Source organism: Dermacentor variabilis, chromosome 3 (assembly GCF_050947875.1).
Source record: "Dermacentor variabilis isolate Ectoservices chromosome 3, ASM5094787v1, whole genome shotgun sequence".
NCBI classification, from domain to species: Eukaryota; Metazoa; Arthropoda; class Arachnida; order Ixodida; family Ixodidae; genus Dermacentor; species Dermacentor variabilis.
The window spans coordinates 176,443,262-176,469,534 of NC_134570.1; the positions used below are offsets into that span (position 1 = coordinate 176,443,262).

At 45.3% G+C, this 26,273-nt stretch overlaps 1 pseudogene; it reads left to right on the forward strand.

Annotated features, from left to right (window-relative positions):
* The first annotated feature begins 18,867 nt into the window (after positions 1 to 18,867).
* Positions 18,868 to 20,789, forward strand: LOC142574922 (uncharacterized; annotated as a pseudogene).
* Positions 20,790 to 26,273: the final 5,484 nt, after the last annotated feature.

The window sequence follows — 26,273 nt, forward strand, 5'->3', positions numbered from 1 at the left end:
TCTATTTCACGCTCGGTATGAAAGCCAAGGCAATCCATTGCTCAATTGGTATTTTTACCCGAGCACGTGCACTGTGATTAGCTGTGATCCCTGTGTTTCTGGTGTTTTTGCTAGACTGTGTACGTTATTGCTTCACGTTTTTTTCTTCTGTCGCTTCTGCCAGCTTTGATCTCGTGACACGAACTGTTCGATGGTGCTGAGCAACGTTGTATATTGTGATGGGCATGAAGACCTCGACACTTCTTCATTATGCTTGCCACTCAACGAACAGCGCTGCACAATAAGCAGATGGAATTACTTCGTGTAATGCAAGACATTGAGGAACTCGAACAGGAATGAGAGAAAGCAGAAAGGCAGTGTTGTCTACTCATGGCCACGGCTGTTCGACTTTGTTCCCAAGAGCAGCATGTGTGGTTGCACCCACGGGCACAATCGTGGTATGAAGGCATGCTCCCGCACTTTCCCGAAAGTGTATTCAAGGAAAAATTCCAATGCAGTCTGTGCACGTTTCGATATATTGTGAGTGTGTGCCAATTCATGGCACGGCAAGACATGAACATGTGCAGAGCCATCCCTTTGGAGAAATGCGTGGCGATTCCGTTGTATCGGCTGGCTACATCCACTGAAGACAGAACCGTGGCCAATCTCTTTGGTGTCAGCCGTTCGTCGACTGACATGCGTCTTAAATGTCATTAGCATGCCCGGTTAACTAGAGTATTAGATGTGCTTGTCGGCTGGCCTTGTTCAGAGCCATGTAGCGTTCTGCTTCCCTGCGCTTAATGCAGCTTGTGACATCCACTTTCGACTGCCCACAAAAGAAAGCCACTGCACTCAAAGTTCTGTTTTGAGAGAAAGAGCATGATTCTGAGAATGGTGGCATTGTTCCGATTCAAAGGACTTCAAAAAAGGGTCACATTTTAGTGGGGGGAGACAGAGAGACCCAAACGAGAGAATGTGACCAGCAAGCAATAGGAGGTTGTCCCATAGGTTTTCCTATAGGTTTTCTCAACAAACTTGAAGCACTGCTAACAAAGAACTCACCTGCCACCTGGAGAAAAGGAACTGGCAATGAAGTGAATCATGCATCTGATTGGTTTAGAGTATGAACTCTAACCAATGAGATGCATGATCGTCATCGTCACTTCACATTACCAGGAGCAACTGGTGAGCGCAAAGTTACCGTAGCGAACATAATGCTCCAGTATGTGGCACGGGAAAACTGAGCGTGGAGATGGGAAGAAAGCAGGTTGTTTTGGTCGACGTCGACAGAATAAATGCTTCGAACAGCGACACGGTGGCCAGCATAGTCAGCAAGGCTCTACTGACTGTAGGCAAGACGTGGACCGACGTAGCTGTGGCCACAGACTCAGCGGAGTACATGCGAGAAATGGTATGAGAAATCTGTCAAGCTGAAGGGATCGAAATCTTGCATGTGAACAATTTAGCACACCTGACTCGCGTGAGTGTTGACCATGCCATTTCTTTACCATCCATGTCAACAGTTCAACCCGTAGTAATCAGGTTTGGAGTGCTATTTTAACAAGCTAATAAGCTCTACAATAAGTACATCGAAATTTGTGCTTCTAATGTCCTCTTTGGACCTGATGTTAAGAAACCACCTTCTGTTGTCCCGAATAGATGGCAAAGCTTCTACAAAGCCCTTGTGGTTGTAATAGAAGTGTGCAGCTTGTTAGCGGAACTGGCTGAAAGCCTGCATGACAGCAGCAAAGTGGGAGCTATTCGAGTGATACTTTCTGAAAAATAAGTTGTTTATGCGAAGGCGATCCTGAAGAGATACACGCTCGGCCCCATTTTAGACATCCAGAAAACGCTTGGAAGCAAAACACTTCTGATGCCCAGCTTTGATCACCTCGTTAACGTCAAGTTGCAGCATACTGTCAACGAGCTTTCAACGATGATCAGTAAAAGCGATCAGGCCAGACCTGTTTTGTCTATGTTACCCAAGTGCAGCACCACATTAGTAAAAACATGTGAAGAGTTTTGCAGGAAACTCGCCACAAAATGGCACTGCACTGTTGAACGGAACATCTTGGACAAAGACGAAAACCAGCTAACTTTGTGGAAGTTGTGAGCCGTCCTAAATCCATTTCAGAAGCATCGCTTCGGGTAGTCATTTGATGACTAGCTGATCTCTGTTCACGTCCGTAACCGACGATGTAGATACACTTCACGATGAGTTCAACCAGTACTTGCCAGAAGCAAGCCCCCCCAAACACAGCTGTTAAACTCATTGCATATTGGCATGATTCTACTGCGCACTACCCCAAGCTGGCAAATGCTGCACTGACTTTGTTGACATTTGCTGACAGCTAATGGAAGCTGTGATGTCAAGATAACTTTCTCCCAGCTGAGATACGTTCAACGACTGGACAAGTATCGAATGGAGACCGACATGTTGCGCATGCAGATGATAATGTAGTATACAAGGGTATGTAAAAAAATCGATGGCCATGTTTTCATGAATATTTCATTTCTTAGAAGTTATCGATGCTCTTTACTGTCATCATTACTGATTCATTTCCAAACAAATGCCAAATTTTCGAGAGAATTTGCTAGAAAATCCTGATGTCCCCTCGGTTACTAGCTTGAAACAAACACCAATTTTAATGTGTTATAGCTAAGAAGCTCGTGATACGTTCTGATAAAGTCAACTCAGTGTATTACTTCGTACATCTACATGTAACCCGAAAAAACCTATAGAGTCAACGACTGAATTTTCAGACATGCCTGATATTTTGGACGTCTTCAGGGCACCGCCACGAGCCCCATAGAATCAATGTATAAGGACATCTGAAGTTTCGGGCGCTCGAACTGCCCGCCGTCCAATTTTCCGGACTTTTTGACGCGACAGAAGGTCCTTTGGCTCCTCGAACAGCGCCCTTGCGAAGGAAATCGACTTGCAGCCGAAGCATATAAATGCTTTGAACCACAACTAGCCGAATCTAGCCGTCACACACCGATTTGGTCTGGCCACGCTGGCTATGTTCATCGCCGCACTTCCGCCTCCGGCGAAGTTTCCGGAGCGGCGCTATTTCATTTGTTTACGCAGGCCACGTTTTGACTAGCGTGGTGTGTGGTTGTGCTGTTGTGTCAAGTGTGCTCTGCGACGCTAGGCCTAGGTGCTTCGACGCTCGTCAGCGAACTCCACTGTTCGCAACTTGAGGATTTCGCTTGCCTTCGATGGCCCCCATTCCGTCTTCGTCGTCCTCGCCGATGGCATCGAAGCATGGAAAGCAGTACCATCGATTAATGATGGAGAAGAAAGCCGCCATTATTAAGCAAGTCATGAGCGGCCGAGCGCAGGCTGACGTGAGCAAGGAGTTCGGCATTTCTAAGCAAACAGTTTCGGATTTTCTCAAGAACAAGGGCAAGATCTTGGAAGTGGCCGAAAAACCATCTGGTGCCCAAAAAAAGAATGGAAGCCAAGGTGTTCATCCAAAGCTTGAGGAAGCTCTCGCCATGTGGCTTAATTCGATGATATCAAAGCGGTTGCCGGTCTCGGGCTGCATCTTGAAAGAAAAAGCGGAAACTCTCGCGGTTCAAATGGACATTGAGGATTTTAAATTTAGTGATGGATGGTTGAGGAACTTTAAACAACGGAATGACCTAAAGTTCAAGAAGATGTGCAGTGAGAGCGGCACTGTCGACAGTGCAGTTATTGAGCAGTAGCGCAATGGAAAACTTCAGTCTTTGTTGCAGCAGTTCTTTGCTGACAACGTTTTCAACTGCGACGAAACTGGTTTGTTGTTTAAGATGATGCCGCAAAGAACGCTCGCTTTTGTTGGTGACCCATGCCATGGTGGCAAGCACAGTAAAGAACAGCTGACCGTTCTCGTTGGCAGCAACATGTTCGGCAGCGAGAAGCTTCCCTTGTTAGTAATCGGGAAGTCAAAGAACCTGAGGTGCTATAAAGGGGCAACGCTGCCAGTGTTGTACGAAGCCAACAGAAAGGCATCGGGGACTCAGCAGTTGTTCGAAAGTTACGTCCGCAGGTTGGACAAGAAATTGGAGCTTCAGAACAGACCTGTCGTGCTCTTCGTCGACAACTGCGCCGCTCATGGTCACATCAAGAATTTGAAGGCTGTCCAGCTGGAAATCATGCCACCCAACACGACTGCAGTCCTCCAACCAATGGACCAAGGCGTCGTCCGCAATCTGAAACTTTTGTACCGTTCGTGGGTACTAAACCGCATGGTGCTGTGTGCGGAAAACGGCAAAGGCTACAACATTGATCTTCAGTCTGCCGTTGGAATGCTTGCGGACGTATGGAAGGCAGTGAGGCAAGACACGATTCGCAACTGTTTTCACCACGCGGGCTTCGTACTCGCCACAGAGGAACCAGACTTTCCTGAAAGCAACAACACGACTGACGTGTGCCCGCCCTCAGACGACGTGATCAACGACCTCCGCTCTGCTGGGGTTTCCATACCCACGGAAATAACTTTTGAACATTTTTTTGTCACTGACAACGAGCTCGACTTCTGCGCAGAACTGACTGACGAGGAAATAGTCCGTCAAGTTGTGGGGGATTCAGAAGACTCTGATGTTGAAAATGAGGAGCCAATGCCTGCGCCGCCTACAAGTGGCGAGTTGATGCGAGCACTGTTGACTCTTTCATCAGTGTACAGTGCTGATATGACCCTTGCTCAGATCGAGGCGAATATGATCGCATGCAACTGGAACGCCGTCCAAACAACAATCAACAAATTCATCAAGCCACTGCAGCGATAACACCGGCTGCCCGACGATGCACATGTACATAATAAACCGGCAGTTGGCTTCATACAGTTTTTGAACGCCTCTTTTTATAGCCACTTCACTGATGCTTTGGCAGGGTTTTGGAAGCCTGGTACTTCGCCCTTTACTTCTAGATCGGAGAAAAAAAGAAAAAGGTGTGTTTATTTGCATGCATTCATTTTTTTGGACTGCCTGAATTTTTGGACGTTTTTACGTTCCCTAGAGGGTCCGAAAAATCGGTCATTGACTGTATTTCAGAATGGTTTCACAAAAAAACTAGATTTCTCCCCGATTATCAGTTTGAAAAATAGCACCCAATTTTTACTCAACAATTTTGAAAAAAAATATAAAACCTGAAAACGAACAACCCTATGTGTGATGTATCTTCAGTTTTGGCCTGTTTGATCACTAGTGCCACCCTGCACTCAACGTTGTATTGACAATCTGGTCATGCTTGTTGGTGCAGTGCGCCGCGCTGTGTTCCCCCCTCCTCTGTGGTTCAATAAAGCCCGCCTTCGTTTGGTGCCTGAAGCAGGAAGTCTCCTTTCTGCGGTACTCTGTGCCCTGTCCGTTTGACCTCGCTCCGTAGGCCTTGCATCCTACGCCTACGTCAAGGCAACACCAGATTTGGCGACGAGGTAAAACTTTGTACTGCTACTTACTCTCACTCCTGCTTCTACTCTACTGCAAGCATGAACAATGGATCGCCTGCCACTACTATTTCTCCTTCACCAATGGCAAATTCTACTTCTCCTTTGTTCGGAGCATGGCATTCGCTCCTCCTCCACCGCCATTTCTTCCAGTTTTGGGTATACCAGCAGTACCTTGGCTAACTTGGAAATGGTTGTTTCACACTTTTGTGTAGGTGACTGGAGGTGAGGCTTCACCAGAGGAGAGGAAGAAGGCTGTTCTGCTGTTGAACTTGGGTTTCAAGGGCAAGCATTTATACATCTTTACGTCACAGGCATACACTGCCATTACACATTTCCAGGATATAATCCAAGACTTTGTCACTTCCTTACATCGGTTGACTCTAGCCTGCATGTTTGTCGCCTGGCACAATGAGTCACTATGCGACCAAATTCTGTGAGGAGTTGCATCGAAAATACCTGAGAGGATTTTTTTACAAGGGATCATCGTTTCCGCTCAAAAATGCAGAAGAAATTGATGATTTACAAAATAGTGAGTGCCACCTGTCATGCAACAAACGAAGCTTCAGCACGCTGCGTGTGAGAGTAAATGGTTGGAAAGTGTTTCGTTTGTAGGCTTGCAGTTTTGCGATAGCAATCTTCATTGAGAGTTTTCATCCAGTGGCTTTGCAAAAAATAATTGAAGATGGTGTTGTTCCGTGCCCATTTGCAGGCAATGCACGGACCTCTGACTTCTCCAAGTGGAATGTTCAACCTGACTGTGGGTGGCAGTACATACACTTGAAAACTTCGACCATTCGTCAGGCCAATCGAGGCTGAGCACTCAAAGAAGAAGGCTATATGAAAAACATCAAAGTGAATTTGAACACTGCCGATCCTAATATGGGTCTGGTGCAGGCGACGTGTTCTCCATCAATGAAGAGTGGGGTGTATGTAGTTTCTGCATAGTTTGGGAAAACAATGGGCAACATCGTTGGAGCCCGCTGGCAATGTGTTGCCAGGTGAGCACATGTTTGCTTCTATATTGGTTACTTGTGTAAGACATGGCGGATATAACTTTAAGATTAGGGGACGCAAACTGTGCCCAAGCTTTCAGAGGTGCGTGTAAAACCTTCGGGCGTGTAAAAGAACCCAAAGCTAGTAGCAAGGAGCAGAAAGAGCCACCAATAGAGTTGGCCTTCCCCAAGGCTTGGCTGCGGTTTGCGCCTCCCAAAGCTCTGTATTACAATTAATTTGTTCATCCAGTGCTGTAATTTTCTTTGTCGCTACGACAAATTGGTGATCTGCGAGTTTTTGTGCAGCGTCGAACAAGCTGTCGAAACAGCAGTAGCCAGCATGAGAATGTGAGGTGCACTTGCCATGCAAATAGTTGATTTTGATAATAGTGCAGCTTTTGCGATATGCACGTTTGTGTTATACGCATGCACTTACCAAGTGTCCTACATATTTTAAAATGTTGATAGTTCTGCATGGAAAGCAAATATGCAATGTGGACGCTTGAGCGAGCTGGTTGGTTTCGTCTGGTGGGGTGAAGAGCATCAAACAAAGCAAGCAACACCACTGCGTTGTCGCATGCTCTATGTGTGTGCCCATAATGAGTACCACTTTTCTGGCAAATGCAGTTGCATTTAAGGGAATCCTGAAGCTTGCAGATCGAAATAACATTGCGGCTCTGGAAAAGGGCAGTTTACAGGCAGCAAATAGCACGTTCAGAACTTGCTCCAAGAGCAGCAAGTAGCGCAACTTGTGTGTTGTCATCAGCAGGTGTCGGAGTCCCCTTGGCAGACATGTTGCATGCCACAATTGCACCTATCTGTAGAGGGCTTCAGATTTCAAGCACTACAAATATTGAAGGCAACATCAAATATCCATACTGGTATGTGTGCTGGTGATGTTAGTATTTATGCTTTCCATCAGACATATCTCTTATCATTATCATATGCATTCACCTGTTTGGCTTGCAGCTTGAGTGAAACCTGCCAGCATGTTGCAGCCACATTACTTGCAGTTGCAGAGAAAGCAGCTATAATGAGCATCTGCACCGACATTCCATGCAGATGGATTGTGCCTTCAGAAGGCATTATGTTCAATGTATTGTATTATTCCAAATAAACATGGTCTTTTGTAGTTTGAACTGACTTCATTGAGTGTGCGTTTAGACCCAAGTGTTTCAGATCACTCATGCTCTCCAGCCTTAACAAAATCTATTTCATCGGACAAAACAACAAGGCAAACAGGAAGTCATGTTAAAGCTGTAACACAGTTACTTAAACTGTTGTGTTTCTAACAAGTTTTTTAATTAGGGTGGGTCGATGTTGGCAACCTGTGGTGGCCATGTTGTTTTGGTGCCATCTGTCTAATCTGCTGTTTATTGTTCAGTCATTGATGCCAAATCACCAAGGCAAGTTGCACGATTGAGCAGCATGTTCAAACGATAAAACTTTATCATCAAAATGACTGTTTGTTAGTGCAAACATTGCACGCATTGCACGCACCGGTGAATGCCCGACGATCACAACACGGTGTCACATGGTACATCCGTTTCCAATTTGCTCTCCGGATGTACACTGCATTCCAGAGGCGGATCAAGTGTTCCTGCTCTCACTGCACTGCCACCTGACTCTGCAGTGCGCCGCGCTCTACTCCTGTTCTCTCAATGGAATTCGCCAATAGACTTGGCGCTGAAACAACTTAGTGACCTCGGAGAAGATGCTTATGATCAGTTCAAGGAGATCTTTTAATTATGTGAAGCAACGGCAAAAGGATTTGGTGTTAGGAGATTGCCACAAAAGTCAGTTCTCAAAAGTACAGAAAAAACCATGCTTCTTCTTCTCCTGAAGAATATTACAAACATGCTTGCTTTTCCCCGTATTTGGAACATCTGCAGTCTGCATTGACAGAGAGCTTCACTGGTCACAGGGCCATGTTGTACAGTCTTCAGCTCATGCTGCCAAATTATGCTGCTCACAGCAGAATTCTACCTAGTGGACATGGAAACCAAAAATCTCAAAGTGATCAAAGGAGAGTGGGAGATATGGAAGCAGATGTGGCAAGTAACGCCTCAAGAAGAGCTGCGAAAGTATGCAACCGAGGCCCTCAAGCAGTGCAACACCAGCCTGTTTCCAAATATCAGAATTCTGCTCAAGGCACTTGCCATGCTTCCTGTCACCTCAGCGGACTCTGAGAGAAGCCTTTCGACACTGAGGCGCCTCAAAACCTACCTTCGCAACAGCTCTGTTGAGGAGCGATTGAACGGGTTGGCCCTAATGTCGCTCTACAGAGAGTCCGTTCATGCTAACAACTTAATTGTTTACAAGGAAGGCACAGAGACTTGTGTTTTAGGCTTCCGAACTTAAGGAGCCAGTGTGGAGAAATACTTTGAAGCAAACGGACGCACCGCGCCGCGGACTTGTGGGACCTGACGAGATCACTGCCAACCCTTCCATGCCAGACGCCGGATGAAGCTCTTCTAGAGTGTGCCTCAATAAAATGAATATTTCCACTCTTCCATCTTTTTATTTTTAGCTCTGAGTAAGGCTGTTTCATTTTTATTAATAAAATCCATTTATATTAATCATCCATATAAAAATACTATACTACAAGGAAGGTTCATCACAAAACTAAAAATAAGAACTATTAATAAAATAGTACTTAAGAAGCCACATAATTTACATACTATGATTTTTACCGAAAATATTTACTGAAAAATAGGTGCTTTCCTCAAATAGTCAAGGCCTTCAGCAAGTGCCCTCCCCCCTCCCCGTAAAAAATTTTTGGCTACGGGCCTGGCTGCAGTTATTGGGCTACCTCCACTCGGAAGAATGCAAGCCTCCTAAGAGAGATGACACCGCAAAGTCTAAGCTTGCACTAGGAGATAACCTATCGGACGTGCATGTAGAGCGGATAATAAGCGCTCATCTAAAATTGATGTCAGCCTTAGACGATGCTGAGCGTGAAGATATAAGCCTTCAGACTATGCCAGGCAGATAACAAACAATGGCATGCTGCATGCACTGGCTGTCTAACTGATTTAATGCTTAAACGGTTTTGCCGTTATGTCAAGCCTCAAGGCTTACTGAGGACAGTACTTTGTCGTAATGCTACAGCAATGTGAGGGGCCATAGCATATGGATGGAAGCATGAAAAGGATGCTGTTGATTCCTATGTGCAGCTCCAGCAGCTGAGAGGCCCAAATGTGCAAAGCCATGAAACTGGGCTGCACATTCATCCACAGTATCCTTTTCTGGCAGCTTCACCCAACAGAATTATTGTTTTAGACGGAGAGGAAGGCCTTTTGGAGGTTAAGTGTTCCTTCTCAAAGAAGGGCCTTACAACTGAAGAGGGAAGCAAGGACAAAAAGCTTTCCTGAGTCCTTGAAGACAATGAAGTAGCACTCAAGAAAAATCACCGCTAAAGGGCAAATGGCCATCAGTGGCCACGCATGGTGCGATTTTGTCACTTGGATAGAAAATCAGCAAACAGGTGAGCCAGACTTCATTTACGTACAGAGGATATACATTAACAGTAACTTCTGGGAAAATGAAATGCTGCCAGCACTGCTGCATTTTGGTGAGTGGGCATTTGTACCAGAAAGGATAACAAAGCATATGAAACGACTGAGCACACTGTATTTAAATGGGCGGTATGTTTTATACAAGAAACTGCATAATTGAGGATAATACTTTATCCTAATGCTACAGCAATGTCAGAGGCCATAGCATATGGACGGAAGCATGAAAAGGATGCTGTTGATTCCTATGTGTAGCTCCAGCAGCTGAGAGGCCAAAATGTGCAAAGCCATGAAACTGGGCTGCACATTCATCCACAGTATCCTTTTCTGGCAGCTTCACCCAACAGAACTATTGTTTTAGACAGAGAGGAAGGCCTTTTGGAGGTTAAATGTTCCTTCTCGAAGAAGGGCCTTACAATTGAAGAGGGAAGCAAGGACAAAAAGTTTTCCCGAGTTCTTGAAGATAATGAAATAGCACTCAAGAAAAATCACCCCTATTACTTTCAAGTGCAAGGGCAAATGGCCATCACTGGCCACGCATGGTGCGATTTCGTCCTTTGGATAGGAAATCAGCAAACTGGTGAGCCAGACTTCATTCAGGGACAAAAGACATACATTAGGCAGCCATTTGTGTACTGACGATGCCACCCGCATAGGTGGCGAAACCTTTATGTTTTTGTTATTTTATTGTTGAGTAAAGCCAGTGAAAACAACACGTTGAAGTAGGACATATATTACCAGCACCTTCTGGGAAAATTAAATGCTGCCAGCAGTGCTGCATTTTGCTAAGTGGCCATTTGTACCAGAGCTGATAACAAAGTATATGAAACGACTGGGCACACTGTACTTAAATGGGCAGTATATTTTATACAAGAAACTGCAACAAGGTTTCTAGGATTGCAAGCCTGGAAATGGCCTTGCAGCGACATTATGGAGGCTGAAGTGAACCAAGCCGTAGTGCCAGGATGTGTGACAGATTAAAATCATGGGGTTTTACGTGCCAATACCACGATCTGATTGTGAGGCACGCTGTAGTGGAGTACCCCACAAATTTGCAACACCTCGGATTCTTTAATGTGCACCAAAATCTAAATACACCGGTCTTTTCGCATTTCACCCCCATTGAAATGTGGCTGCCATGATTAGGATTCCATCCAGCGACCCCGTGCTTAGCAGCCAAACATCATAGCCACTAAGCAACCACAGCGTATGTGCGAAAGTTTAGCTTACTTCTTTTCTTTGGGGGGGGGGGGGGGGGGAAGGGGGGGAGCAGGGTACATGGTGGAATAAGGTTGCACGTTTGGCTTGTTCATGCATCATATTAAATGCCAATGGCACAGTGCCAAAAAGACAGGGGCAAAGAGGCACAGAAAAATATACACACGCAACACTTACTTTTGACAATAGATTTATTTTCGAGATGAGCAGTACATATATCCTCCACTGCATGCATCACAGGAAACGTGCTCCGAAAATGTCAGCAAATGCAAGAAACACAAAACATGCACGACAACCGCAGGCTTGCGCTAAGCTATTATAACATGGGCAAAAATTCTAATTGGTTTGTTGATAATACCATGGAAGGTTTGCTGACGCATGGATCTGCATACATGGCTATGTATTATGCTTTGATGATTACTCTAGCCATTTCATTTGCCCTCTCACCCAGAATAACAGTTTGCTAAAGAGTTTCACTTTGTTCTGTGTAAGAGTGCAAATGAAATGACTAGGGTAATCATCTAAGCACAATACAGTTGACTCCCGATAAATGGAAGCCGCTTAAATGGAATTTTCAGTTAAATAGAAGTGAAGTGCTGGTCCCGTCAGTTTTGCATGTAATCCTATGGAAGGAATAGCTCGATAATTCAAAGTCCTCATCCAGTAATATTGTTTAATTGGAAGTTAATTTTCAGCCGGGATCCTCGAGGTAACCGTCATTCTTTGGTAGAATGTGCAATTCTTCAAGTGCTGCAACAGCTCCGTGCTACGCGTTGGTGTCATCGCCACCGCAGCCATCCGCAACGCCGTCCTTCTTGGAGCGGCGCGATTATTTATTACTTTTAGGTTTTTAGCGCACGCAAAGGGACGAGAGACAGAGGTACGACGAGCTGTGTACGCATTGTACCTGTCTCTCGTCTCTTTGCGTGCACTAAAAACCTAAAAGATATGGAACACCAACATGCCCAAACCTACACTCTTTCAAGATGATCATTGCTGCGGCTGCTGTGGCCTCCACGATCAGCTCCGGTGGGAGGTGAAGCGGCTGCCACGCATGGCCAGAGCTGATCGCGGAGGCCATGCGGGTGCCATAGGTGCACGCAGCCAGCGCTGCATACTGGCAGCGGCGAGATTGTGCGAGATTAGGCTTGCAGCGTGCGCAGCGTATGTCGAGGCGTGTGTTGGTTGAGCATCTGTGCGGGTAGCTTGTTGGCTAGGTTGTTCCACAGGTGATCCTATGCTTCGGAATTGACTGTACGTAGTCGCACAGCTGATAGCCATGGCAAACCGTGGCTCTTATCACACGATCGACCTGGCAACGAAAGTTGAGGTTTTGAAGGAAGTTGAGAAGGGAAGTGCCACCAAACAAGACATAGCGCGGAAGTACGGGATCAAGCCGAACACACCCTCAAACTGCATCAAGAACAAGCGCATAATAATGGATGCATTTGAGAACGACAAGTTCAAGACGTTTCGGAAGCGAATGCGCACCGGTGCTTACCCAGAGTTGGAGAAGGCTCTGCTGGTTCGGATTAGAGAGGCCAGGAGCAACAAACTTCTCAGCGGAGACATTGTTGAAAGGAGATGAAAGCCCGAACGCTTGCAGCAATGCTGGGGATCGACGACTTCGTTTCGTCAGATGGATGGCTGACGCACTTTAAAGATTGCCATGACCTGGTTTTTAAGAGCATGTATGGTGAAAAAGCGTCCGGTAACCAGGAAACATGCGCCACGTGGAAGGACGGAAAGCTGCGTGAATATCTCTGCTAATACAAACCAGAAGACATCTTCAATGCAGATGAGACTGCACTCTTCTATCGGCTTCTACCAGAGAAGACCCCGACATTCAAGGACGACGACTGCGCTGGGGGCAAACGCAGCAAGGAGAGAGTGTTGGTGCTGATCGCAGCAAACATGACTGGAACGGAACGATGTCGCTTACTTGTGACCGGGAAAGCCGCCAAGCCGAGATGTTTTAAAGGCGCAAAGACGCTGCCTGTGGACTATGAGTCGAACAAAAAAGCGTGGATGACGACCAAAATCTTCAAGAGCTGGATAACCAAACTCAACCGCAAATTTGCTTTTTCGAACCGCAAGGTGTTGTTCCATGTCGATCACTGCAGTGCTCACGTGAATGTGCCAGCCTTGAGTGCAATACGCCTTGCATTTTTGCCTGCAAACACAACAGCTGTTTTGCAGCCCATGGACCAAGGCATCGTCATTAAGAACATTAAGGTCCTGTACAGACGGCACCTCCTCGAGCGCATGATTTTGTGAATAGATAACTCCGCAAAATAAGAGGTGAGCCTGCTCAGTGCGATCCACATGTTAGCGCGAGCATGGGATCGTGTGAAGCAAGAAGCAATTGCAAACTGCTTCAGGGCTTGCAGTTTTCTGGCAGCTTCTTTGGAGGATGCCTCTGCATTCTCATTGGAGGAAGCGTCAATTTTGAATATTACGTCGCCGTAGACAAGGCGGTCGAAACGTGCAGTGCGCTGATGGATAACGAAATTGTGGAGATTAGTCGGCCCCAGGAAGCGACCCACGAAAGCGACGATGACATTGAAGACGAGCCGCAACCTAAGGCTTCTGATGCAGCTGCGGGCCTTGCTCTTGCGGAGCGCTTCTTTGCCGCTGAAGGTAATGCAGAAGAAGCGTTCCGCCACATCTACAGCCTGCAGAACTTGCTTTCAGCAGCGCGATTCGGCAAGAGGAAGCAGAGCAAGATGACCGACTATTTTTCTTAGAGAAAACACTCCATTTCATTACAAATAAAGTGCTGTTTTTGTGTTTTGTGCTTAATTGGAAGTTCGTTTAATTCGAAGCTTTTTGCGGTCCCCATGAACTTCGTATTAACGGGAGTCGACTGTACATAGCCTTTGATATATAGAATAATTCGATGTAAACGGGTTCGATATAATCGGGTTCGACTGTAGTAAACTTTCATGTGCAAGGCACCTCGCGAGTCACTCTTGTACCACTACTTGCTTGGCGGACTGATTCGCAGTATGATCACACGTTTTGCACCCCTTCAAGGTAAGCACTGTCATGACTACTGCCATATGTGTGAGTGTTTATAATGCCTTACAGTACTGTGCAATGATTACTATTGCTTTTTTTAGTAGCGGCAGCTCTTGAAACAGAAATCCTGTTCTTTTGTTTATTCATAATAATCACCCTTGGCAAACTGTTGTGTCGGAGTATGCTACCTCCAGATAGTTCCTCGTCTTATTTCGTGCTTCTACCCTTGGCAGACTGTTGTGTCAAGAGTATGCTACCTCTAGAGAGTTGCTTGCCCTATTTCGTGCTTCTAGTATTGATTGGTGTGCATTTGTCTCACTTTAGCGACTATAATGCCTTAGTGTGCTCACTTCTGGTTAATCTGGTCATCTATACAATGCTTCGTGCCTGGAGACTAGTGCAATTTCACGTGCAAGCCACCGCGAGTCACTCTTGTACAACTTGACAGACCGATCAATAATCTCTTCAGTAGAGGCGGGCTATTGAGTATGAATATTTCATGCTAACTATTCCTATTCAAGTTTTTCAATATTACCGTACCTACTGTTAGTTTTGCTGCTGTTCTCCATTTGGTAAGCAAGGTATTTCAAATTACCAGAAATGAAATGACAAAATTTTTGCAGCAATGCAGAAACAAAGTAAATACCATATTTTCCGGTCTACAACTCGCACCTTTGTATAAGTCTTACCCCCTTCAGAACAGCGTTTTGTTTTTAAAAACAATGCGTACAAGTTGCACCGGTGTATAAGACGCACTTGTTCATTCTGTAAGCGTTTAAAAAAAACAGTGACATTTCACTTTGTGAACGTGGATCAAGTGCAAGCGTATCAGTGCCATTCCTATAGAATTGCGATAGCAAAGATATGAACACTCCAGACACATTTCTGCTGTCGTGGTCGCCGTGATATTTCGTTAAAATCGTCCCCATGCGCCATATGCTGTATGTATGAGTGAATGCTTGTGACAGTGAGCTGAACCATGCACAAGTGAGGAAAGCAGGAAGGGGCATGGATTGTACTCTGGTAGCAAGTACATAGTTCGCGCAGTTGTGCGCGTTGTATTTTAAGAATGATCTGCAGATGCGACGACTTTAGAGTCAGTCGACTTGCGGTCACCCTGTCGCCGCTTGCGTTGCTGCTCCGTCCTCGCACGGCACTCGGCAGCGCGATCACGATAACCCTATACCTCTATAGCGAACACACAACCCACAGCATGCAATTCGATTTTGACGGCAGTGTTTTTTAAATTATATAAGTCGCACCCTTATATAAGATGCACCAACTAAACATTTAGAAAAAGCAACCACGAATTATATACCAGAAACGGTAACTCAAGCTTTCTTTTAGGTTTTGCCACAGTAGCCTAGATGATAATCTGATTTTTTTCCTATTCTGTCATTAATTGTTTTTGGCAGTCTAGCCAAAGTCTAGCCAGTTCCGTGGCAGTCTAGTTCTATATTTAAGCTATGAGCACTGACATTTTCCTTGCAACGGGCCCTTTTACACGTACAGTACTTAGGGCAGAAAAGCGCATTTTTTTTTATCCCGCCAACTTCTGATTGCCGTTTGCAACCATATTTGTCATTTTTGGAGAGCTAATCATACAGTAGTCATTCATGCTTGAGGAACTTGCTTGCAACCAGACTCTAAAACAGGTCCCGAGGCAAGTTGTAAGTAATATAGCCAACTGTCTGTTTTGCACCAGACAGTACAAGCATGGTACCTAATTTTACTGGAATAAGTACTCCTGCTATAAACTGATGGGTCTGCATTTGGCTATTTGATGCTCCATACCTCCTAGTTCAGTGATGTACAAAGAAATTGATATTGGCCCATCTCTAATGTTCAGGCATGTTTAAAACTCCTTTTACTCGTGGTTAGATCTACATTGTATTTATCTAATTGTATTTTTGTGGGAGCCAGTTTCATGTTTATATTAAAAAAAGTTAATTGCCTGTAACTCTGGTCATTTATGCAAAGCTACTTGCCTGTAGAGTGGTGCATTTCCCTGCTTAAGGTTTTGTGATTTGGTCTTTCAGGATTATTGTTTAAACATACAGGCACAGAAGACCGGACATTTTTGCAAATTCACATGTTCTAAATGCCTCTGGCACTTATTCCTGCATTGGTGCTTGCAATTTATTCCAAGAGATCTGTTTATTGCGACAGAGAATTGTTATTCTGGAATATAGCGTTAGGCTCACTGAATAAATATACATGTGCATTCATAGCTTCACATAGATACACTGAAATTTCAGGATAACACATAATTGTAAGCTACTGTGTTTATACATTCGAAGTTTATTTGCAATGACAAGTAGCATACACAAGAACAGTCATGTACTTGTAAAACATGTTAAAGAACTCCATGTGTACAACAGATTGAAGACAAAGTACAGCGGCTGCTTGCATCTCCAGTATCTTGCATGTTCAGCATAACTGATGTCTGAGAGACACAGTGAAAACAACATTCTCAAAAGAGTGTTCACATATAACCACTGCGATGATGAATCACACCATCTGAAGACGTAAAAGCGCTCTGCTGTTGCAAGGACAAGAACAAGCCCCACGTGCAATCAGGTATCTCTTTATCGGAGAAGACATGTGTAGACTTGGGAGTATTCGCTCTCTGCTACCAAGCTAAAGCAGGGACATGCATAAATTATCACCAGCTTTAACAATCTGTTTGCACTTTCAGTTGAAAGCATTGCATTGCTGGTGAAATTTATGAATTAAAGTCAATCTGGCCTGAAATTAAAATTTTGCTTCCTGCAGTCGCTAGAATTTTTTTTTCAAATGCAACACTTCTCACTGCAAACGGTTCAATGGCATTTTCATGAAAGCATTTGTGCTTTACGTGCACTTGCATAAGCAGCATCAGATTTCATCTCAAGCTAAAAAAAAAATGTGTGTTATGTGTGATTATGAAGGCGCCGGGTCGACACTTTCGCTACTGGGGTTTATGTCACAGTGCTACGAGAGGGACAAAGATGACAATCACCAACATGACGAAAGAGACAAGGTAGTGGGGTTAACCTAACATTCAACCATACTGGTTGTACCGACCATATCTTCTGCAGAGTAAACATGGTCCCATTTAACCTTATATCTCTACCCGTTTCGATATGTATACTTTGGCTTTCTTCCATGGTCATAAATGTGTATGTCCTGATCGACAGCATATGTCCAATGTTCATCCAGCAAACTGAAATAATGGAATTGTTTAAAAAGCTTATGAGCATGAAATGGCAGCCTGGGATGTCCCATCCTAGAGAGGAAGTATATTGTCCCATTTCTATGCTCATAAGCATAGCGAACAAATGAACTAAGGGCAACAGAACCAGTTTCAGTGGTTTCTCACTTGCTCAGAGTACAAAAGCATGGGCATGACACCGTGTGAGAAAAACGCACTGCATCGTTGCATGCCATTCTATTGAGGAACATTGAACTTAGTGATGGCTACTTTATCGAATTTGATTGTTGGTGCTTTTCTGTTGTGCTACCGTGTCACTAATGTCACTAATCTTCACTAATGGCAATGCTGGCAAAGCAGCCCAAGTACTAGGCGAAGGACTTGGCAACCAAAGTGGAAATTTTGCAGGCCCTGAAGGACAGGGTCTTCCACCAACAAGTCATAAGTGCAATGCATAAAGAAGTACCTTGTGCACATATGTCAAAAATGAAGACCAGATTTTTCGGGTGTTTGAAAGTGAAAGTTCCGTGCGTCACGAAAGCAGCTCATTCAGAGTGGGATGAGGCCTTGCCTCAGTGGGTGGTCAACTCGTATAATTGAAATCTGCTATTGAGTGGACCCCTCATCATAGCGCACGCCAACAGGTTTGCATTGATGATGCACAAGGATTCAACCAAATCCTCAGAAGGGTGGTGCATGCACTTCAGAGAGAGAGAGATGTTCTCGCTTTCAAAACAGTGTGTGGTGAAAGAGGTGCTGTGAAAGAAAGCATCATCAACGACTGGAAAAATGCTTAGCTGCTCAAACACGTCACTGCCTACGATCCAAATGATGTATTTAAGGGGGGACACAACCTTTGAAAACTGAAAGATCGCAAAAAAGTCGACTTTTGGAAAAGTAGATATTATGGTTGTATGTGTTATAAACTACCTTTTCTGTAATTATCAATGTTTAATGCGTCGTAAAAATATTGGAAAATTAAATATATAACAAGTTGCGAGCCGGAGCAAGCGTGGAAAATGCCCCAACTATGCGCGCCCGCCATTCCTCTCTCGCTGAACCGAGCACCGCCATTTTGGTCTTGTTTTGTTCGTGAATTCTTGCACTTTGCTGCCGGCGGTGATGGCAGCGTGCTCGAGGCATGGCTAGCTTTTGATTGGGGGCCTCGCGGCAGCTTTCGAGTTTCCCGCGTCTGAAATCAGAGGCTACGATTGGGTCAAATGTGCGCTCCTCGAAAACGCGGGGGAATGGGCGGCTGCTATTGGCTGCTGCGCGCGCTGATGCAATGGTCTCCGCCCGCTGCCCCCTGAGCGCCATCTGCTGTGCTTTCTCTCCTTTATGCGGTGTGTTCGCCTTTCGCCATTTTTGCTATCGCCGTCTTTACAGTCTGTCGCCGTGCCCCTTGAACAGTTTCATGCAGCCTGTTGATCGTTGCGTGGTCGGTCACGATGCCTACGACGAAATTCAAGATGCGACACGCGTTCGTTGCACGGAAGCATTCCGTGAGGTCCATCCGCATGGCGAAGCGCGCTGCCGACGACTGCACTGATGCTTCCAGCATCCTAGGACCTGCTACAATGGTACAAGACGAATGCGTCGCCGCATCCAGCAACGTGCTACCTTCTGCTTCATCGGCACAAGGATGCGTGGTTTCAAGTGCGCCTGGTGACCCGAGCCCATCAACAACACTGACCGCGGCCTTCAGCTCCAGTCCCGAATCTCCTCCTAAGGGCAAGAACGCGTCGTCCACCATTCGCTTGGAAACACATTTCTTGACACCCGAGGAGATGGAGGCGGCGGAAGCACAATGTGCTGCCTTTCAGGATAAACTTGGCGCCATGCCAGCCACACACAGACAGTTTCAAGCCATGACACCCGATCCCGGACCCGCCAGCGCTACAACTGAAGGCAGGAAATTTTGCCTTGTGCAAATGGATGTGCTGGGCGACCTGCTCTCCAGCACCTTGTGCCAGCATTGCCTTGCAAGTGGGCTGAAAATTCAAGAAGGCACCAAACTTGGACTGGCAACATAACTTGAGTTGAAGTGCCCACATTGTGAGATTGTTGCGAGTGCATGGAATTCTGCGCGTCAGAACGAAGGACAGGCTTTTGAAGTCAATATTCGAGCAATTATGACGATGAAACAAATAGGGAAGGATCAGACAGCTCTCAATGACTTCTGGGCAGCAATGAACGTGTCGCACAGAGGTCTTCACCATCGGCTGTTTCAAAAGCACTTGAAGAAGACCTTCAGGGACCCGGAGGCTAAATGCATGGAAAAGTTCTACGCCGAATCTGCAACTGCGATAAAAGAGGCCTACAAGCAGATGGACCCAGGCTTTTCCAGGGACATTACTGTCATGTATGATGGGAACTGGCACAAGCGTAGTCACACGTCCCACATTGGAGTTGGGGCGATCAATGAATACCACACGGGCCTCATCTTCGATGCTGTAGTCATATCAAACCAGTGCCTTGGTTGTCAGATAGGACCGAAACGTGGGGACTCGGACTACTGAAGCTGGCGTGAGAGTCATGTATGCCAAAAAAACACTGGTGCAAAATCCGGGAGGATGGAGGTGGAGGCAGCCCTGATTCTCTTTGCACGTTCTGTCAACAAACACAGCCTCTGTTATGTAACACTTGTGTCTGACAGTGACAGTGCCACTTTCTCTGCCCTTGTACAAGAGAATGTTTATGGCCTTGTTCCTGTCGTAAAAGAAGAGTGCCTGAACCACGTCCAAAAAAGAATGGGGACTGCATTGCACAATCTTGTGCAGAAAAGTGAGAAGCCATTAGGAGGAAAGGGCAGGCTTACAAAAGCCCTCACTGACAAATTAACAGGCTACTATGGCTGGCCCTCAGGAACAATTCTAATGATGTGGCTGCCATGCAGCGTGCGGTGATGGCATCATACCACCACGTCACTTCAACTGAAGCAGCGCCTCATCATGAACTTTGTCCTGAGGGTGCCAACTCATGGTGCCGGCATAAGGCTGCTGCGGCAAAAGGAGCAGCCCAGCCGAAACATACATACAATCTTCCAGGCTACGTTGCTGAGGCTATGCTGCCTATATATGAGCGCCTCTCGCAGGATTCTCTGCTCCGACACTGCCTGGGAGCGAAGACCCAAAACTCATCCGAGTCTTTTCGCTCAGTCCTGTGGTCCCTGATGCCCAAGGAGCAACACGCATTTTTAATTGCTGTGGAGACAGCGGTTCATGCAGTGCTAAGGTAAAATGCTGGACACTGCAGGGCCACAAAAGAAGTCTCTGTGTCGGTGGGGCTCACACCTGGCCACCTAGCCATCCAGCGAGCGGCTGAGAGAGATGCCCTGCGCATGGGCAAGGCTGAGAAACAGAATGAAGTGAAAACTCAGAGGCGGCAAAATAAGAAAGAGCACTGAGACAGCTCCAACTATTCAGCAGGGTCGTTTTAGACTGGGAAATGTCTCCAACTTTCGAGCGCCATTTTCTTGGAATTATTTTTTTTCTTATATGGCTGCTCATCCCAGCATATCTCAGAAACCACTCATCGGATCCTGTACATAAATAAATTTTTGAGGGCAAGAAAAGCCTATTCATTGAAGATATTGTGTTTGGAATTGTTGATAAATAAAATTTGGTTAATTAGTGCATGTCTAAGTAGTAAATAAATTCAGTGCTGTGCTAAAATTTTTACCAAAGAAATTTAGAAGAAGGGCCTTGTTGCCTGAGGTGCCTATCCAGGAATTATAATTAATTTCACAGTGCCAACACATTCTGCAAATTCTCCTGGCATGTCCCGAAGAACCCATCTAAACCACCTTGATTACTACTGTAACTTGAGAACCAGTGGGCACAACTCTATGAAACTTCGTAATTCTTCAGATGTTCATGCTGTGAGCCTACCCTGAAAATTTCATCAAGATATCTAAAGAAAAAAAAGTTGGTGTTCTCTCAATCTTTTAAGGCAGTTTTCTAAGAATCAATTCTTTGCCTGGTGTGGCTGCTAGGGAAAGCCATATCTTGGTAACCACTTATCAGAATTTCATGGGGTTTCTTTTATACCATACCTTAATAAATTTCTGAGGGCACGACAAGCCCGTTTTTTTAAGGTATTGTCTCTGGAATTTGTAATAAACAATCAAAATTTGGTTAATGCAGGCCTAATTAGTAACACTAAATCAGGGCTGTGCTAAAATTTTTCAGCAAGGAAATTTAGAAAGAGGGCCTTGTCTTGCCCTGGGGTACCTATCCTGGAATGACTATACTGAATTTCACAGTGCCAGCACATTTTGCAAATTCTCCAGGCATGTCCCAAGGAACCCATGTAAACCACCTTGATATACTCCAGTAACTTGAGAACCAGTGAGCAGAGCTCCATGAAACTTTGTAGTTCTTTAAGTGTTTGTGCTACAAGCTTAGCCTAAACATTTCATCGAGATATCTCAAGAAATAAAAAAGTTGAAGCTCAAGGGTAGCCTCCCCCCTTAATGCCAATGAAATAGCACCATTCCTCATGACATTGCAAGACAAAACTGTGACTATGAAAGGAGACCCATGCACCGGTGGGAAAAGGAGTGACATTGCATTAAGGTGCCCACATGACGGGGACAGACTGCTTGCCACTTCTTGTCACTGTAAGGCTGGCTATGGTGATTCAAGAATGTTGCTGGCTTTCTGATGGAATACGAAGCGTATTGAAAGGCATGGATGACACAGGAAATGTTTCCAGGCTTGACCGAAAAGTCAGACTAACAGTTTTCCACGAAGAACTGCAAGGTATTAGTCATGCTGGATGACTGTAGTGCACATAACAGTACCACCGAAATTGACAATATTGAAGCTGTTCTTTTGCTGCCAAACACAACACTGGCCCTCTAACCAATGGACCAGGGCATAATTCCATACGTAAAGACTAAATATTGCAGGCGCATGCTGGAACATATGCTCCAGTGCCATGGAGTCGACAAACAGTACGACACAAGCAGGGGCGTAGCCAGGGGGGGGGGTCTTATGGGGCTTCAGCGCTCCCCCCCCCCCCCCGAAATTTTTTCGTGCTGTCCATGCACTGCCTACCAATGCAACCCCCGGCGCCGGCAATCATTCTGGATTTTGTCTAGAATGTCCTTTTCACTCTCAAAAAGACATTTCACCACGAACATTGCGAACTTGGGCTGGATTTCGCGGCAACGATCATGTACCGGGAGTCACATAACGCCAAGCAGCCCCATCCGAGCACAAAGTTTCAAGGGCGTTTTGATGGCGAACGGCCTCGCCGCGCCACCTCGTGGAGGCCACGAAATCTACGAAGCGCATGGATGTAAATTCCGAAACTTTGTGGGTATAAATATCAAAAACTTTTGATGTGAAAGATGCATTGGCATTTCCAAAGTTGTGCTTTAGATTTTCAGTTGCGGAACTTTGTGGGCTTAATGTTTTTATAAACATTTGACACCAAAGGTGCATTGACTTTTCTAAAGTCTTACATCGGAACATACAACGAGACAAGCCAAATCAACACACAATCGACAAGTTGACAACGCACGCAGCGAGGGCCGATGAGACGAAGCGTTGTGGTGGTTCATTTGTGCCGTCATGTCACATAAAAAAGTACCAACATTTTTTTTCACCTACGCCAAAGCATCCATGTCAAGACACTAAAACTAGCCAAGGTAACTACATTCTTTATTATTGTTTCTGCTTGAGTTTTATTCGCGTGTACACACTGAGCCCCTTCAATTTTTTTGTTCGCCTTACCCTACCCACCCGGCTGCCAGAGCCAGCCAAAGCGCATACGTTTTTCTCGTGTTGCCCGGACCACCACGCGGCACACTTCAGTGCGCGTTCGGTTTGTTCTGGCTGAGTAGATTTTCACCTGGCAGTGTTTTGGACGCTTCCTAGCTAGCACACGAGAAAAAGAAACAATGGTCACTCACTGCCATCACTGTGGGGATTCGACAGATTACACCGCGTTCGCTTGAGCGCAATCTGTCTGGAAAGTCTTGTCTCGCCGGTGTAGGATACCGAACAGTATGCGCATGGTTCTCAGTGGGCCAAGCGTCTCACGTTTTCTTCGATATTCCTTCGGTAGCCACATTAGGTGCCCAAAGTAGGCATTTGATTGTGGCCAACATGCTTTCCTTTGTGTATTGTTTTTTTTTTCATTTCAGTGCTCCGGCCCCACAAAAAAGAACTACATTGTTGCGGCGCAGCGAATCGCCGCATGATGAAAGTTCGATGTCATTACTTCTTTTCCGGAAAGTAAAGGTCTATGGGACAGCTCAGTTGCTGGATACTCTTAATATATTATTGTGATAGCAGTTATATGCACACTCCAGGGGCATTCCTGCCATCGCCGTCACCCTCCTGTTACGCATAAACCCGAAGCGCGATAACATCGTGACCACGCGCCGCATGCAGCATGTGCGAGTGAAAGCGTAAGAGGGGAGGGGGGTATGGGTGAGCCAAAGATGGTGGCTCAGCCTTGTGTGCGCAAGGGTGAAAAGCAAGCAGGAAGCGCGCCGCCTCCGGTCGCGCGCGATACATATGGGAGAGGGGAGGGAGGGGGTGCTAGGATCTATGAATGTGTGGTTGCACAACATGTTTATTTGCCTTTTTTGACCCATTATATGGTGATTTTTTCTTAGACACGTATATTTATTGAAGACTTGTATGTATATTTAAATATCTTGTTATGAGCTATCGTGTATACGTGCAGTGAAGTTTCTTTCCAGTGACACTTTATTATTTATTTTGTTTGCATCATACTGCAGGCAATGTGGCCCAAGCAGGAGGGGGAGGTAATACATAAAAAATAAGCATACAAAAGGCAGAATTGCAAGGTATAAAACTTAGGAAATGAAACAATATAGCAAAAAACAGCAATGTTGCTTAGGAAATACTAATGAGTCTCAATTGATTCAGGGGAGTTCAGATGACCGAAAGGGATGAGGTTCCATTCTTCTATAGTTTGAGGAAAGAATTAAATTTAAAGAGGTTTGTCCTGGCAACGTCCCCTTTATCACTTTATCAAGCAGTATATTGGTGTTTGTGTATTCCATTGTATCTTCTCACTTATAATGTCCGAGGGTGAGTCAAATGAAAGTGAGCCAACCCACCCCGCGTAATAATGGTTTGGTTCATTATGTGCGAGGCATGCGCGTAGCACACAGGCATCTTTCATTTACAAAAGTGACACGCAGTTGTGAGGGCAAATGTTCTTTAATGCTCTCATACACTGGAGCGAAAATGGTTGCGTGACGTAATGGAGACTTCAGAAGTTGAGCAGCGGGGTGTCGAGAGGTTTTTCACAGCTGAAAGTGTTTCCCAAAAAGAAATTAGTTGTCGTATGGCTGCCATGTATGTTGAACATTGCACATTATTGGCCACTGTGAAGCGTTGGAGCAAGCGGTTCGAAGGACGTGAAAGGTGCAAAGACGCTCAAAGACCGGGCCAAAGTAATTGTGCAATCACCCCCAACAAAATCGCAAAGGTTCATGAGCTGATGTGACAAAAACGGAGGATAAGCATCAATGAACTTGCAGAGCGTGTGAACAACAGTCCCGGTTCGGTTCACGCCATCGTTCATGAACATCTCGATTATCGGCTTTTGTGTGCGCAATGAATGCCCAAGATTTTGAACCAACGCCAGAAGACGGAGAAGTTCGGTGCTGCCTTGACTAATCTGATCCGGTATCACAATGAGGGTGATGACTTCTTGTCTGCAATTGTGATTGGGGAGGAACCATGGTGCCACTACTACGAGCCTGACACACGACGGCAAAGTTTACAGTGGAAACATTCGAATTCACCACGCCCAAAGAAAGCAAAGGCTGTCATTTCCGCCGGAAAGCTGTTGTTGACTTTTTTTTTTTGATCATCAGGGGCCATTACTGATAGAATTTGCTGAATCTTGAGACTATCAATTGTTTCCAATATGGTGAAATGCTGGAACGGCTGCATGTCGCAATCAAGAACAAACTACGTGGAAAATTGAGTAATGGAGTCATCTTGCAACACAACAATGCCCATGCCTACGTTGCTGATCTGGTTAATACAAGACTGGTAAAGTTCAAGTGGGGAACGCTGCAACATCCGCCATGCAGCTCAGATCTGTTGCCTTGCGACTTCCACATTTTGGGACAACCGAAGATACAGCTCAAGGGAACCAGATTCGTGTGGGACGATAAAGTGAAAGAGTCAGTTGTAGACTTTATGAAGCAGCAACCCAAGGAGTTTTACGAGATGGGAATCACGCGACTGGTTAGGCAATGGGACAAACGTCTAAATGCTCATGGAGACTTTTAAATAAGGTACCCCATTTCTCATATATTCGCATTGGCTCACTTTCATTTGACTTGCCCTCGTATATTTTGCAGAACGCCTGCTTTTTATACAGGCTCTCTGTTGCGAATACAATTTCGGTGCATTTACTCACAATACACGACCGATGACAGCTGCTCCTGCGTAACATAGGAACAAATGACAGCGTCATTGAGATTTTTCAATGGCCGTTGCATATGCACAAGAATGTAAACACGGTTCTCGAAGCTTCATTTACATATTTGTCCTCAATTGTTCATTCTAGGGCTTTTACATTTTTCATATCAACGGCATGCACTGCTTTGCTAGTTTCGAACTGATATAGTTCTAAAGTTCATAAGATGTTTTCTTTAATTAATAAATAGACAATAAACATGGAAGCACTGATATCAGTTATTCCGGGCAAAATTTTTGGCACATACGAGTATATTCTTTTATAAAAAAATACATATATTACTTGTTTGGAAAGCGCGCAGCGTTCAAGAATTTGTTTGCAGCATCTTTGGCAATGGCAATTCAATTATTATTCATGTATTTGATCCCTCGAGAAATTTTTTAAGAGGAAGCTTTAGCTCGGGCCCAACTCTAATGCGGCCTATTCAAATACATGTAAAACG